We start from the raw sequence: 15,826 nt of genomic DNA, 5'->3' as shown, positions 1-15,826 counted from the left end.
TTGCTGGACATAGTTACCGACTCGATTGGCTGCATTGAGAGAGTTTTCTGGAACATATGGTCTGTAGCGCTTCTCCCCGCTTTCAATCTCTTCCTTGTAGGCAGCTGCTTCAGCTTCAGCGGCAGCCGCATCCTTTTTGCAGCTGAGGATGTGGAGGCTGGCTTCGAGTTCAGCTTTCTGCCTCATCACATTAGCTTCGAGTTCGGCAAAACGTAGCTTGGCCTGTGCAGCTTTCGATTTAGCGCGTGCTCTGGCTGCGGCTGTTGACGTTGACCCGCTGCTGGAACACTTTGATGGTTGATAGGATTTTTGTGACCAGGCATCCTGTGTTTCAAATGAGTCTCCTATTCTAGATGGCTCTGGAACAGCTGCATCTTGTTCAACTGCCTCTTGCTCTTGTCTGCTTGATTGTAGACTCATGTCCTCGCTAGTCTTCTTACTTGAGCCTGCTGTGTTGTTTTCTTTTTACTGGAGCCCACTGCGCTAATGTCTTTTTACTATGCTGCCCTCCCACCACGTTTCCAACTCCTGTAGCAGTAGGCAGCTAGCTAACACTGAAGAGATTTTCACATTTCTTGTATTTATCTTTTTATTTTCATTCATTCTTCATTTACTGTAAAACTACAAAAAAACAAGAAAAGCATACATAAACTTCACATACTAAAACTTGCACTCAAACATAATAACACACTGCGTCTTTTAGTTTCCACGGACATTACAAGCCTTGTTTGACTAGCATCAAAATACTAGGAAACAAACATCTTATTAATTACCAGAAAACTAAACTAAACTATCAGATTTTACCATAATTTCAACTCATTATGTTCAAACACAAAATGCATAGGCTACTTACAGACATAAATCATCCAGAGCTCAAGTGTGTAAAACAAACAACAATGCATGACAGCGTGGCGTTATGAAGTCATGGAGTCAGACTCAACAATTTAACAAGAAGTGGAACCCATGCATCCGATAGTGCTATTGCACATTAAGTCCACTAGGTGGCAGCATCCACCAGACCAACTGACCAAACTACATCTACTAACCCAATATCCTTTTCAAAAGGCAGAATAAAGATCAATAAAAAAAATTACAATACAAAAATGTCCACCTTCCAAAAATATGTTCATTTATACACTCAATACATGGTTGGGGCTCCCTTACCACAAATTACTGCATCAGTGCGGTGTAGCATGGATACGATCAGCCTGCAGCACAGCTGAGGTGTTACTGAAGTCTATGTTGCTTTGATAGTGGCCTTTCAGCTTCTCTGCATTTTTCCTCTTGACAATACCCCACAAATTCTTTCTGGGGTTCAGGTCAGGTGAGTTGACTGGCCAATCAAGCACAGTAAACCATTTGAAAACAGCACAGTAAACCATTTCAGCAAACCATTTGGTAGTAGCTCTGGCACTGTGGGCAGGTGCTAAGTCCTGCTGGAAAAGTAAATCAACATCACCATAAAGCTTATCAGCAGATAGAAGCATGAAGTGTTCTAAAATCTCCGGGCAGATGGCTGCATTGAGTTTGGACTTGATGAAACATAGTGTACCAACACCAGCAGATGACATGGCACCCCAAATCATCACAGACTGCAGAAACTTCACATTGGACTTCAAACACCTTAGATTCTGTAACTCTCCACTCTTCCTCCAGGCTCTATGACCTTGATTTCAAAATGAAATGCTAAATTTACTTGAATCTGAAAAGAGGACTTTGGACCACTGAGCAACAGTCTAGTTCTTTCTCTCCTTAGCCCAGGTAAGACACTTCTGATGTTGTCTCTGGTTCAGGAGTGGCTTGATATTCGGAAGGCAGCATTTGTAGCCCCTTTCCTGAAGATGTCTGTGCATGGTGGCTCTTGATGCACTGACACCAGCCTCAGTCCACTGCTTGTGAAGCTCTCCCAAGTTCTTGAATCGACTTTTCTTGACAATCCTCTCAAGGCTGTGGTCATCCCTGTTACTTGTGCACCTTTTCCAGCCAGCCTTTTCAGCAATTACCTTCTGTGGCTTACCCTCTTTGTGGAGGGTGTTGATGATCATCTTCTGGACAACTGTCAAGTCATCAGTCTTCCCGATAATTGTGGTTGTGTGTACTGAACTAGACCGAGAGATACATGGTATTTATAGTTTTACTCAAACTCAAAATGAAATGCTCCAATATTTTGAGATCTGTTTTTTTTTTTTTTTTACATTTTTGTGCTGTAGGTCATAATTATCAAATTTAAAAGAGAAAAATGCTTGAAACATTTTAGTTTATGTGTAATGAGTCTAAAATATACAGTGGTGCTTGAAAGTTTGTGAACCCTTTAGAATTTTCTATATTTCTGCATAAATATGACCTAAAACATCATTAGATTTTCATACAAGTTCTAAAAGTAGGTAAAGAGAACCCAGTTAAACAAATGAGACAAAAATATTATACTTGGTCATTTATTTATTGAGGAAAATGATCCAATATTACATATATGTGAATGGCAAAAGTATGTGAACCTTTGCTTTCCGTATCTGGTGTGACCCCCTTGTGCAGCAATAACTGCAACTTAACATTTCTGGTAACTGTTGATCAGTCCTGCACATCGGCTTGGAGGAATTTTAGCCCATTCCTCTGTACAGAACAGCTTCAACTCTGGGATGTTGGTGGGTTTCCTCACATGAACTGCTTGCTTCAGGTCCTTCAACAGACACAGACACAGGGAGAACATGCAAACTCCACACAGAAAGGCTCCTGCCGGCCACTAGGCTCGAACCCAGAACCTTCTTGCTGTGAGGCGACTGTGCTAACTACTTACACCACCATGCCGCCCAAGTGGCAAGTTAGAACCAAAAGTTCTATTTTGGTCTCATCGATCCACAAAACATAGGCCAATAGCCTTCTGGCTTGTCCACATGATCTTTAGCAAACTGCAGACGAGCAGCAATGTTCTTTTTGGAGAGCAGTGATTTTCTCTTTGCAACCCTGCCATGCACACCATTGTTGTTCAGTGTTCTCCTGATGGTGGACTTATGAACATTAACATTAGCCAATATGAGAGAGGCCTTCAGTTTCTTTTTAGTTACCCTGGGGTCTTTTGTGATCTCGCCGACTATTACATGCCTTGCTCTTGGAATGATCTTTGTTGGTCGACCACTCCTGGGGAGGGTAACAATGGTCTTGAATTTCCTCCATTTGTACACAATCTGTCTAACTGTGGATTGATGGAGTCCAAACTCTTTAGAAATGGTTTTGTAACCTTTTCCAGTCTGATGATCATCCATCCATTATCTGTAGCTGCTTATCCTGTTCTATAGGGTCACAGGCTAGCTGGAGCCTATCCCAGCTGAATATGGGTACACCCTGGACAAGTTGCCAGGTTATCGCAGGACCTGATGAGCATCAACAACGCTTTTTCTGAGGTCCTCAGAAATCTCCTTTGTTCGTGCCATGATACACTTCCACAAACATATGTTGTGAAGATCAGACTTTGATAGATCCCTGTTCTTTAAATAAAACAGTGTGCCCACTCACACCTGATTGTCATCCCATTGATTGAAAACACCTGACTCTAATTTCACCTTCCAATTCGCATTGGTTCACATACTTTTGCCACTCACAGATATGTAATATTGGATCATTTTCCTCAATAAATAAATGACCAAGTATCATATTTTTGTCTCGTTTGTTTAACTGGGCTCTCTTGATTTACTTTTAGGACTTTTGTGAAAATCTGATGATGTTTTAGGTCATATTTATGCAGAAATGTAGAAAATTCTAAAGGGTTCACAAACTTTCAAGCATCACTGTATTAAAATTTCATGTTTTTTAAAAAACTGATGGAAAATATTGAACTTTTTCATGATATTCTAATTGTTTGAGATGCACTAGTACAATGTTCAGGAAACCATGATGTGTGTAGATTGGGGTACTGTCATCATCATCATCATCATCATCATCAATCATATCTACACTAGTTCCAACTTTTCTGTTGATCTCATTACCATCTTCCTTGCACAATTCTCTCTCTCTCTCTCTCTCTCTCTCTCTCTCTCTCTCTCTCTAATAATAGTTAATGCAGCCTTCCCTCAGTAGCCAAACAAAGGGGTATAGTATTTATCTGATGTGCACTCAGATAAATATTCCACTTGTCCTAGACTTTTCTGGAAGTGTTCATTTTGACATAATTACTGCTCAGTATTTGTGCATGTGATCTGAAAATATGCCTCCCATTACCAGGCTAATTCGCAAGGGAAGGCAGCAGCACAACATATTTTATTCTGTACAACTGGGTTAACAGTTACATATTGAAAGGAAGTGGGAAAGAGATGATGCTAAAGAGAAAGAACAAAACTAATAAAACAGTGAGAAAGAAATCTCTCCAATCAATACAGGCATGACTGAAATGACAGTGGAGTCTTTGAGGAATGTTTTTTCGTGAGTGTTGGTGATTGTCTATGTACATATTTGTCTTGGCTATGATTGTTCTCATCTCATCTCATCTCATCTCATCTCATCTCATCTCATTATCTCTAGCCGCTTTATCCTGTTCTACAGAGTCGCAGGCAAGCTGGAGCCTATCCCAGCTGACTACGGGTGAAAGGCGGGGTTCACCCTGGACAAGTCATCAGGCCATCACAGGGCTGCTATGATTGTTGATTTTGTTAACTGTATTGGTCTACAATGGACAATCCAGGGAGTATTCCCATCTCACACTCAGTATTCCCAGGACTGCCTCCTGTTTCATAGCAACCCTGACCAGGATAAAGTGCTTACTGAAGATGAATGATGAATGAATAATATGATCATAAGAATAAATAAAAACAATGAGAATGCTAATTTCATTTAGAGTTCAAGTCTATTCACTCACAGTCTGTTTGGTATAGACTGACCAGGACACACACACACACACACACACACACACACACACACACACACACAGTAGGTAATCTTAATATTCCTATTAATTGTTATATGAGATCTGAAAATACATTTTATCTGCAGTATAAAGATAAAGAGAAATATAAACTAAATAGTTTTCATGTACACAGAAGAGCTAAATCTCTATCTGATGGATGCTAGTGCTTTGCTTGATTTGACTGTGACAAAGTTAGAAGATTAGGGTCCCACACAATAAAGTGTGTGTGTGTGTGTGTGTGTGTGTGTGTGTGTGTGTGTGTGTGTGTGTGTGTGTGAGAGAGAGAGAGTGAGAGAGAGAATGAGAATAGGGCAGAGCAAGATGCTACAGCTTTTCATGTCAATGAGAGCAAAACCCCTTTTTCTCTGCATATCCTCCACTCCTCTGGTTTTCCCTGACAGTACTCAGCCTATTTTAAACTCATAATCTGTAAAACAACCAATAAGAAAGAAAGAAAGAAAGAAAGAAAGAAAGAAAGAAAGAAAGAAAGAAAGGCTTTAATTTTGCAACTGTCCATATTCCCCATATTTCTCCTCAAAACAGGGGAATATTTGTCTCTGATAAAGATGAAATTACAGTACTTCTCCAGTACCAGATCCATTAAAGAGTACCCCGACCTCTTTCGAAAAAAGATGAAATGATCTCTGTCTAAGAAATAGGAAATTCTATATACAGTTGAACAGAGATACATACCAATTGTTTGGAGGCTTGAATACCACTGAAAGGACCTAAAATTTTACATGCACTGTGGACTAGGCATGACAATTTATAACAAATTGGAAAATGTTGAAGTTATAGTTTTTAGACCCGAAAAACTAAAAGGCAAAATTCAAATCTATAAAGAACAATGGCATACAGCCACATGCAAACACACCAATAAGAGTAAATACTATTTTTTAAAATTTGTATAGCACTTTTAACAATAGACATTGTTGCAAAGCAGCTTTACAGAAAAATCATGAGTTGAGACTTTTCTATTTGAGTTTCTTATCTAGCTTCTAAGTATGAAATATCAACTGTCACCTTAATAGCTAAGTGGCATCCCTCAAAATATCTTGTAGCTGTAAAGCACAAGCTGTCCAAATGATCTGAATTTCTCAAAAAAGGTATAATTATATAATTTATTAGAGAAATTTAGAGCCAGAGATGATATTTTAACACTGATATCACACAGTTAGAACATTAGTGTAAAGAGCCTCATCCCTGCTCTTTGGTCCAGGTGGAAGAAGGACAGACCTGAACTAGTCACTTGTTGAGATGTTTCATAGTAGAGTTTCTGAAGCAACTGTCAGTTTGAATCTTTACCTCTATTCTATTCTATTCTATTCTATTCTATTCTATTCTCTCTCTCTCTCTCTCTCTCTCACACACACACACACACACACACACACACACACACACACACACACACACGGTGTATATCTTTAGTACACACCGATCAGTTTAAAGTTCTTTACCTTTGGCCGAGCTCTCCAAGCTTTTTTACTCACCAGTAAAGTTCCAGGGCGTAGGTTCGTTAGCTCCAGTGCTGTTAGTTACATTCATGTTGCATGATTATTAAAGCTGCATATCAGGCAACAGGAAAAATAATCAAAATCCAATTGGTTTATACTGCGTAGTTCCTTATCCCTGTTAAAAGTGTTCTCTTCATGTTCCAGTTACTCTTCTCTCCTCGTCAAATGCTCAGGGACTCGTGAGTACAGCAGCCTTTTCTGCCTGACTGTTAGCGAAACCGAGCCCCTTTTCACTGGACGGAGTTTTTGTGCCTCGCCAGATGTTAAGCGAGATTTCTACGTCTTTTCAAGGAGTTTAACGCGAATGAGAGTTAGTGATGTCATCCGATACCAACCAATCACGGCAGAAGCCGTCGGTCCACGCGACCCACAGTTTTCAGCAAGCAGTGAATAGAGCGCTAGTATTAGAATGAAAGACCAGCCATAGCCTACTTTTCCTATCCGTACCACACATAAAAACCCGAAACGCACAGCTACCATCTCCGCCAGTCACCTAAATAACTAAATATGCCTTAAGTTATCGGATCATTGAGATATCGCGGAAAGCTCACGGAATGTGGCGGACCGAGCATTTTTATATCTGCTTGTGTTACTACTCGTGAAAAATCCAGCTATATTGGACACAGCGTCTTTGGCTGGAGCGCATGTACAATACGGAGCCCATTTCAGCACCATCACGGGTGGACAGCTCAGATCACGCACCGCGCGCTGGAGAGCCACAGCAACAGAACTCAGCGTCAATTACTGTTCATGTCCGACCTGCTAAAAATGAACAGTGCATGGGATCGATCAACATTGTTGGTGTCAAAACTAGTTCGTTGTGCGAGGGAGAGTTTATTATAAATTGGCCCGAAGACTTGTTAATACGCCACAGATGACAATGAATCAGAGTGGTACTGATTGCTCAGCTGTTAATACAAACAACTAGGACGGTACACTTCCTGTTCAGTCTGGTCCGAATTGTACCAGAAGATAGCTAGAGGAAATAGTCCTAGATAGAGGTAACAGTCGCGCAGCAGGCGAAGAAATGGGTGATGGCTACGGATCCAACACAGGGTTAAATAAATAAATAAATAAATAAAAGGTTGGAGAGAGGTCTTCAAGGGCTCTCTACATCATAAACTGCACTCGGTCACTGATTATCCCTGGACTGGTACAGTGGTGCTTGAAAGTTTAACCCTTTAGAATTTTCTGTATTTCTGCAAAAATATGACCTAAACCATCATCAGATTTTCACACAAGGTTTTCACAAAATTAGATAAAGAGCAACCAATTAAACAAATGAAACAAAAAAATATTATACTTGGTCATTTATCTATTGGGGGAAATTATCCAATATTACATATCGCTGAGTGGCAAAAGTATGTGAACCTCTAGGATTAGCATTTAATTTGAAAATAGAATTAAATTTTAAACTATCCTCAGGTGATTTCAACCAATAGATTTCAATCAATTGAGATAGCAACCTGTTTTATTTAAAGAACAAGGTCTGATCTTCAGAAGACATGCTTGTGAAACTGTATAATTACACAAACAAAGGAGATTTCTGAGGACCTCAGAAAATATTGTTGATGCTTATCAGGCTAGATAAGGTTACAAAACCATCTCTAAAGTGTTTAGACTCCACCAATCCACAGTCAGACATATGGAAGAATTCAAGATGACTGTTACCCTCCCCAGGAATGGTCAACTGACAAAAATTAGTCCAAGAGCAAGGCATGTAATAGTCCATGAGGTCACAAAGGAACCCAGGGTAACTTCTCAGCAACTAAAGGCCTCTCTCACATTGGCTAATGTTAATGTTCATGGGTCCACCATCAGGAGAACACTGAACAACAATGCTGTGCATGGCAGGGGTGCAAGGAGAAAGCCACTGCTCAACAAAAAGAATATTACTGCCTAACTACAGTTTTCTAAAGATCATGTGGATAAGACAAAAGGCTAATGGAAAAAAAAATTGTGGAGGAAGGAGACAAAAATATAACTTTTTGGTTTAAATGAGAAACATTATGTTTGGTGAAAGGAAAACACGCATTCCAGCATAAGAACCTTATCCTATCTGTGAAACATCATGGTGGTAGTATCCTGGTTCAGGCCTGTTTTGCTGTATCTGTGCCAGGACAGCTTGCCATCGTTGATGGAACAATGAATTCTGAATTATTCTAGTGAATTCTTAAATAAAATGCCAGGATATCTGTCCATAAATTGAATCTCAAGAGAAATTAGGTCATGCAGCAAGACATGGAGCCTCAGCAGAAAAGTTGTTCTAAAAAAATGGTTAAAGAAGAATAAAATGAATGTTTTGGAATGGCCAAGTCAATGTCAATTAATCTAATAAAAATGTTGAGTGAGCAGTTCATGTGAGGAAATGCATCAACATCCCAGAATTGAACCTGTTCTGTACAGAGAAATGGGCTAACATTCCTCCAAATTGATGTGCAGGACTGATTATCAGTTCCTGGAAATGTTTAGTTATTCAGTTATTACTGCAATAATTGGTCACAACAGATGCTGAAAGCAAAAGGTTCACATACTTTTGCCACTCAAAAATATGTAATATTGGATCATTTTCCTGAAAAAAGTCCCATTTTTGTTTCATTTGTTTAGATCTCTTTAGCTAATTTTAGGACTTGTGTGAAAATCTGATGATGCTTTAGGTCAGATTTTACATAAAGATAGACCATTCTAACTTTCAAGCACTACTGTAGCCTGGTTTGAAACTTTTTTCTTCTTAAAATCATTTTCCACATTTCACTCACCAGCTCAAGTGTAGCTCAACCTAAAGTTTATTAAGTATCCAGACCCCTTCACATTATTATACATGACATAGTATGTGTATACATGTAAGTACAGTGGATATAAAAAGTGTACACACCCTGTTAAAATGATAGGTTTTTCTGATGTAAAAAAATGAGACCATGATAAATAATTTCAAAACTTTTCCCACCTTTAATGTGACCTATAACCTGTACAATTCAATTAAAAAACAAACAAATCTGTTAGGGGGAAAAACATAAAAAATAAAAAACATACATTAAGCTGGTTGCATAAGTGTGCACACCCTTAAACTAATACTTTATTGAAGCATCTTTTGATTTAATTACAGCATTCAGTATTTTTGGGTAGGAGTCTACCAGCCTGCCACATCTAGACTTGGCAATATGTGTCAGATAACATTATCCAGGGACAAATGTTGGCCCGGGGGCATTTTGAGTTATTGACAGATTCAGAAAGTACAGTTTCTAAGCTTTCCAATGATGCCTTCAATGTGGAGATCTGACAATGTTTGAAGAATGTGTGGCCTTTTGAAAGTGCATACCTCTTAAAACAGGAAAGGGAGAAAACTGCCCTCAAAGTTTTCCATCTCAGTTACTCTGGGTGTAGGGTGGGCACATAATGGTGCTCATTTGCATGACATTAAGGAAAGCCCTACCCCCTACTAGCTAGCACGATGCTATTTTTATCTAAACAAAGATCACCACGTCAATTTTCCTTCCATGCAAAGTATGCCCAAAACAATTATGAAGTACAAAAATAAGTCCTAAAGTATACTTTAACGTTTTGTGGTTGAAAAATTACTCACACCATTAGAAAGAAAGATAGCACAATGATGACACAACTAACACAACGCTAGTTTCATGTAACCAAACCACAACACTCTCCGTTACATGCAAAAATAACAAAATACTCACACCGTAAGAAAGAAAGATAGCGCGATGATAACACAACTAACACAATGCTAGTTTCATGTAACCAAACCACAACACTCTCCGTTACATGCAAAAATAACCACACAGCCTTAGATTAATAAACTTACCCCATCAGAAAGAGAAACGTCGCCTTGCACACACCAATGCCTCTGATGGAATGTAGTCCTAGAACACTTCCTTTTGGTTGCGTTTTTTTTGCTAGAAATGGTTATCTCCGATGTAAATACTGTGTGTCTGTTTGCTTCACGGTGTTTCAGCTCCTCTGCGTTCTGTTTAGCTTGCTCATTCCATAGTGAAATTACATGCCTGTATGCAGCTTAAGTAGCCACAAGCTCAGCTCATATCATACAGCTGATTCGTGAAAAAAACCCAAAAGACTTAAATCATCATGTGAATGGCCCATATGGTAATTTACCCACACCCCCCAGCAGGCTACAGTCCTGACAAAAATGAGACAATTTGCAACAAAAAATGTATGCTTTTCTAACAAAACAATCTATTATCTGAAATACTGATTGTATTCTTCAAGATCTCAACTTGCACATGATGGAAAAAAATGAAAATCACAAATTTCGAAAAAAAAAAGCTTCTTTTGTGATTATCTCGGATTCGTTTCGGCTGACATGCGTCCCTGGATTCGGTGAGGTGTCACATATTTGCCCACTCTTCCTTGCAAAAGTGCTCCAAATCTGTCAGATTGTGAGGGCATCTCTTGTGCACAGCCCTCTTCAGGTCACCCCACAAATTTTCAGTTGAATTTAGGTCTGGGCTCTGGCTGGGCCATTCCAAAACATTTTTTGGGTCATTGTCATGCTGAAAGATGAAATTCCTCTTCATCTTCATCTTTCTAGCAGACACCTGAAGGTTTTGGGCCAAAATTGGCTGGTAATTAGAACTGTTCATAATTCCCTCCACCTTGATTAAAGCCCCTGTTCCAGCTGAAGAAAAACAACCACAAAACATAATGCTGCCACCACCATGCTTCACCATGGGTATAGTGTTCTTTTGGTGATGCGCAAGTGCTGTTTTTGCACCAAACATACAGTACCTTTTGGAATTGTGCCCAAAAAGTTCAACCTTGGTTTCATCAGACCATAACACATTTTCCCACATGATTTTGGGAGGTCTGATGTATTTTTTTTTTTGCAAAATTTACTCAGGCCTGGATGTTTGTTTGTTTTTTACCCTACCTCATAGTCCAGACATATAGAGAATATGGGAGATTGTTGTCACATGTAATACATAACCAGTACTTGCCAGAAATTCCTACAGCTCTTTCAGTGTTGCTGTAGGCCTCTTGGCAGCCTCCCTGACCAGTTTTCATCTTGTCTTTTCATCAATTTTGGAGGGACATCCAGTTCTCGGTAATATCACCGTTGTCCCATATTTTCTCCACTTCTTGATGACTGTCTTCACTGTGCTCCACGGTATATCTAATGCCATGGAAATTTTTTTGTACCCTTCTCCTGACTGATACCTTTCAACAATGAGATCCCTTTGATGCTTTGTAAGCTCTCTGTGAACCATGGCTTTTGCTGGAGGATGCAACTGAGTAAATGTCTGAACTTTATTTGGGGTTAATCAGAGTCATTTTAATTGATGGCAGGTGTGTACCCAAAAAGACTGAATGCTGTATGTAAGACTTGAGCAGGTGGGTGGAGCACAGAAGTACGGCAGGCCAGAACTGAGTTCCAAAAACTCTTTTATTTAGCTTTTCAGCTTTTATACTTTCCACTCTCCCAGTCTCACACACACACACACACACACACACACACACACACACACACACACACACACACACAAGCGTTCTGGTTGGGGAGAGAGCTTCCTTCCTCTGCTCTCTCTCTCCTTATATAGGGCTCGGTCACTGGGGAAGACACACAAATACAGTTTAATTGACATCAGGTGCAGTGATTCTGCCACTTACCTCCCCTGACTCCACCCTCTGGTCACAGACCGACGCTTGACCACGCCCCCGCTGCCACATACTCCCACTGCCCGACTCAGGCCGGGCAGCCATCTGGCCTGCAGCCGACACCCCCCCCACCCTTGACGGGAGAGGAAGTCCGCCACGACTATCTGGGCCCCCTTGAAGTTAAAAGGCTGGAGTGCCAGATATCAACGGGTGATCCACGCGTTGGCATCCTTCATGTGATGGAGCCACTGGAGGGGCACGTGGTCCGAACAGAGGGTGAAAGGGCGGCCCAGCAGGTAGTAGCAGAGGGCGAGGACCGCCCAATTGATGGCTAGGCACTCTTTCTCTATGGTGCTGTAGCACCCCTCATGCACCAACAGCTTTCTGCTGATGTACAGCATGGGGCGATCCTCCCCTTCCACCTCCTGGGACAGAACAGCCCCCAGCCCTCTGTCTGATGTGTCCATCTGCAACATAAAGGGGAGAGAAAAGTCAGGGGAGTGTAACAGTGGCCCCCCACACAGTGCAGCCTTCACCTCAGAGAAAGCCCACTGGCATTGCTCCGTCCATTGGACCGGATCTGATGCTCCCTTTTTAGTGAGATCAGTCAGCGGGCTGGTGAACATCCAAATAATTAGGTATAAACCTACGATAGTAGCCAGCCAGCCCCAGGAACTGTCTCACCCCCTTTTTGGTCTTAGGCATCAGGCAGGCCACAATTGCTGCTGTCTTATTAATTTGGGGACGCACCTGCCCATTGCCCAAGTGGAAGCCTAGATACCGTACTTCCACCTGCCCAATCACACACTTTGTCGGGTTGGCGGTGAGACCCGCTTGCCTCAGCGACCCAAGGATGGCCCTCAGGTGTTGCAGATGCCGCAGCCAGTCATTACTATAGATTATGATGTCGTTTAAGTATGCAGCCACATAGGTGGCGTGGGGGTGGAGGACCCTGTCCATAAGCTGCTGGAACGTAGCGGGTGCCCCAAACAGCCCAAAAGGAAGTGTGACAAATTGGTGTAAACCAAATGGTGTGGAAAAGGCCATTTTTTTCTCGGGATAGTGGAGTCAAGGGGATATGCCAATAACCCTTTGTCAAATCCAGTGTCGAATAAAAGCAAGCTGTGCCTAGTCGATCCAGCAACTCATCAATATGAGGCATTGGGTACGCATCGAATTTAGACACAGCGTTGACTTTTCTATAGTCCACACAGAACTGGACCGACCCGTCGGCCTTGGGAACCAAGACCACCGGGCTGCTCCAGTCACTGTGGGACTCCTCGACGATGCCCATTTCGAGCATGGCCTCGAGTTCTTCCCGAACCACCTTTTTCTTGTGTTTGGGCAAGCGGTAAGGGCGGCTGTGCACTACCACCCATGGGGGCGTCTCAATGTGGTGTTCTATGAGGCGGGTGCGGCCAGGCAGGGGTGAGAACACGTCTGAAAATTTGGTCTGCAACTGGGCAACCTCTGTGAGTTGGGTTGGGGAGAGGTGGTCTCCACAGGGGACCGGAGAAGTAAGCGATGTCAATGTTCCATTTTGAACCTTCGGCCCCAGCTCCACCTTCTCCGGGACCAACGACACCAACGCCATGGGGACCTCCTCATTCCAGAGTTTGAGCAGATTGAGGTGGTAAATCTGTAGCGCCCCACCCCTGTCCGTTCGCTTCACCTCATAGTCAATGTCCCCGACTCGCCATGTGACCTCAAAGGGTCCTTGCCACTTGGCAATCAATTTGGAGCTTGATGTGGGCAACAGTATGAGTACTTTATCTCCCGGTGCGAACTCCCTAAGGTGCGTACCCCTGTCATACAGGCAGATTTGCTGTTCTTGGGCCTGCCGCAAATTCTCTTGGGTTAGGTGTGTGAGTGTGTGGAGTTTTGAGCGCAGATCGATAACGTATTGAATTTTATTTTTGCTTGGTGAAGGTCCCTCCTCCCAATTTTCCCGCAGTACATCTAGGATGCTGCACGGCTTACGCCCATATAATAATTTGAACGGGGAGAACCCCATGGAGGCTTGTGGGACCTCTCGCACTGCGAATAACAGGGGTTCAAGCCATTTATCCCAATTGCGTGCATCCTCATGTACAAACTTTTTAATTACTGTATATTCTTGAGGGTGCGGTTGAACCATTCGACTAAACCATCCGTTTGTGGGTGATAAATGCTGGTGCAGATCGGCTTAATTCCCAGTAACCCATACAGTTCGTGCAGTGTGCATGACATAAACGAAGTGCCTTGATCAATCAGAATCTCTTTGGGGATTCCGACTCGGGAGATGATGTGGAAGAGTGCTTACGCAATACTATGTGCTGAGATATTGCGAAGAGGCACTGCTTCCGGGTATCGCATTGCATAGTCCACCAGAACTAAAATAAAGCAATACCCTCGTGTTGACCGATCTAATGGCCCGACGAGATCCATCCCAATTCTTTTGAATGTGGTCTTGATTAATGGTCGAGGGCACAAAGGCGCTTTTGGAATGGCTGCTGGATTTACTAACTGGCATTTGCGGCATGCTGTACACCACCTACGGATATCGCCGCGAATCCCTGGCCAATAGAACCAGGCCATTATTCAGGCTAGTGTCTTATCCTGCCCCAAGTGTCCAGCCATGGGATTAAAGTGAGCCACCTGGAATACCAATTCCTGGCAGCTCTTTGGGATCAAAAGTTGTGTGATCGGCTCCTTAGTCTGAGTGTCCTGCGTCACTCAGTATAACCTATCCTTCATAATGGAAAAATAGGGGTAGTTCGGGGTGGCGTTTGGCTGGAGCGTTTGACCATCGATTACTCTCACTTGGTCAAATGCATGCTGCAGAGTCTCGTCTTGCGACTGCTCTAATGGGAAATCCATGAGGGATTCCCTGAGAGAGGGAGGAGGAGCCTGCTGCTCCTCACTCTGATGCGGAGATGACGTAGATGGCTCTGTGACAGCTGCTCCCACCAATGCCACACCGGGACCTCCCTCTGCTGAACTACGGCAGGACCCACTCTTCACTAAATGAGTCATTAATTCCCCAAATCCCTGCCAATCAGTCCCCAAAATTATCGAGTGGGTAAGGCAAGGATTAACTGCCGCCTTTACACTAAATTTTTCCCCTTGAAATAGAATGTGGACCAACACTAAAGGGTAGTTGTGAACATCCCCGTGCACATACAACACCTTCACCAATTGTGCTCCCCCCAATGCCTCATCTTGTACCAGGCTTTGGTGGATTGAGGTCTGATTACAGCTGGAGTCCACCAATGCCTGATATGTATCCCCTTGGACACTCACTGGTATGCGATACACTCTGGCCCGATCGAGGGTGGTTCCTGGTGCGTTGGGAATCTGGACCACCACGACCACCTCCGTTGCCGAGCACTGATGCTGGAGGTGTCCCGGCTTCCCACAGCGCCAGCAAACCGGCCTGGGCTCTGTCTCTGCACCGGCGCTCTGGTGCTCACTCACCTGAGGGGGGGGGAGAGACAGACACGGAAGTGGGAAATGGGAGGGCACTGCGGGTGTGGCGGGCTGGCTGGGGTGGAGCCGGCCCCCGCCTCCGCAGTGGGCGAACGGGGCGAGGATGAGACACAGAAGGGGAGGGGGAGAGAGAGAGAGGAGAGAGGAGAAGAGGAGATCTGTGATCCTGCCATTGGAACAGCCGCCAGATGATCCTCCGCCAACTCGATGGCCTGATCCAGCAACGCTGGGCAGTGGCACTGGACCCACTCCGCAGTCCCTTCGGGAAGTCGGGCAATGAACTGCTCCAGTACCACCAGATCGACAATTCCCTTGGTGTCACGGT

This window comes from Neoarius graeffei, chromosome 27, assembly GCF_027579695.1.
Source record: "Neoarius graeffei isolate fNeoGra1 chromosome 27, fNeoGra1.pri, whole genome shotgun sequence".
Classification (NCBI taxonomy): Eukaryota; Metazoa; Chordata; class Actinopteri; order Siluriformes; family Ariidae; genus Neoarius; species Neoarius graeffei.
This window is presented reverse-complemented; position numbering follows the sequence as displayed.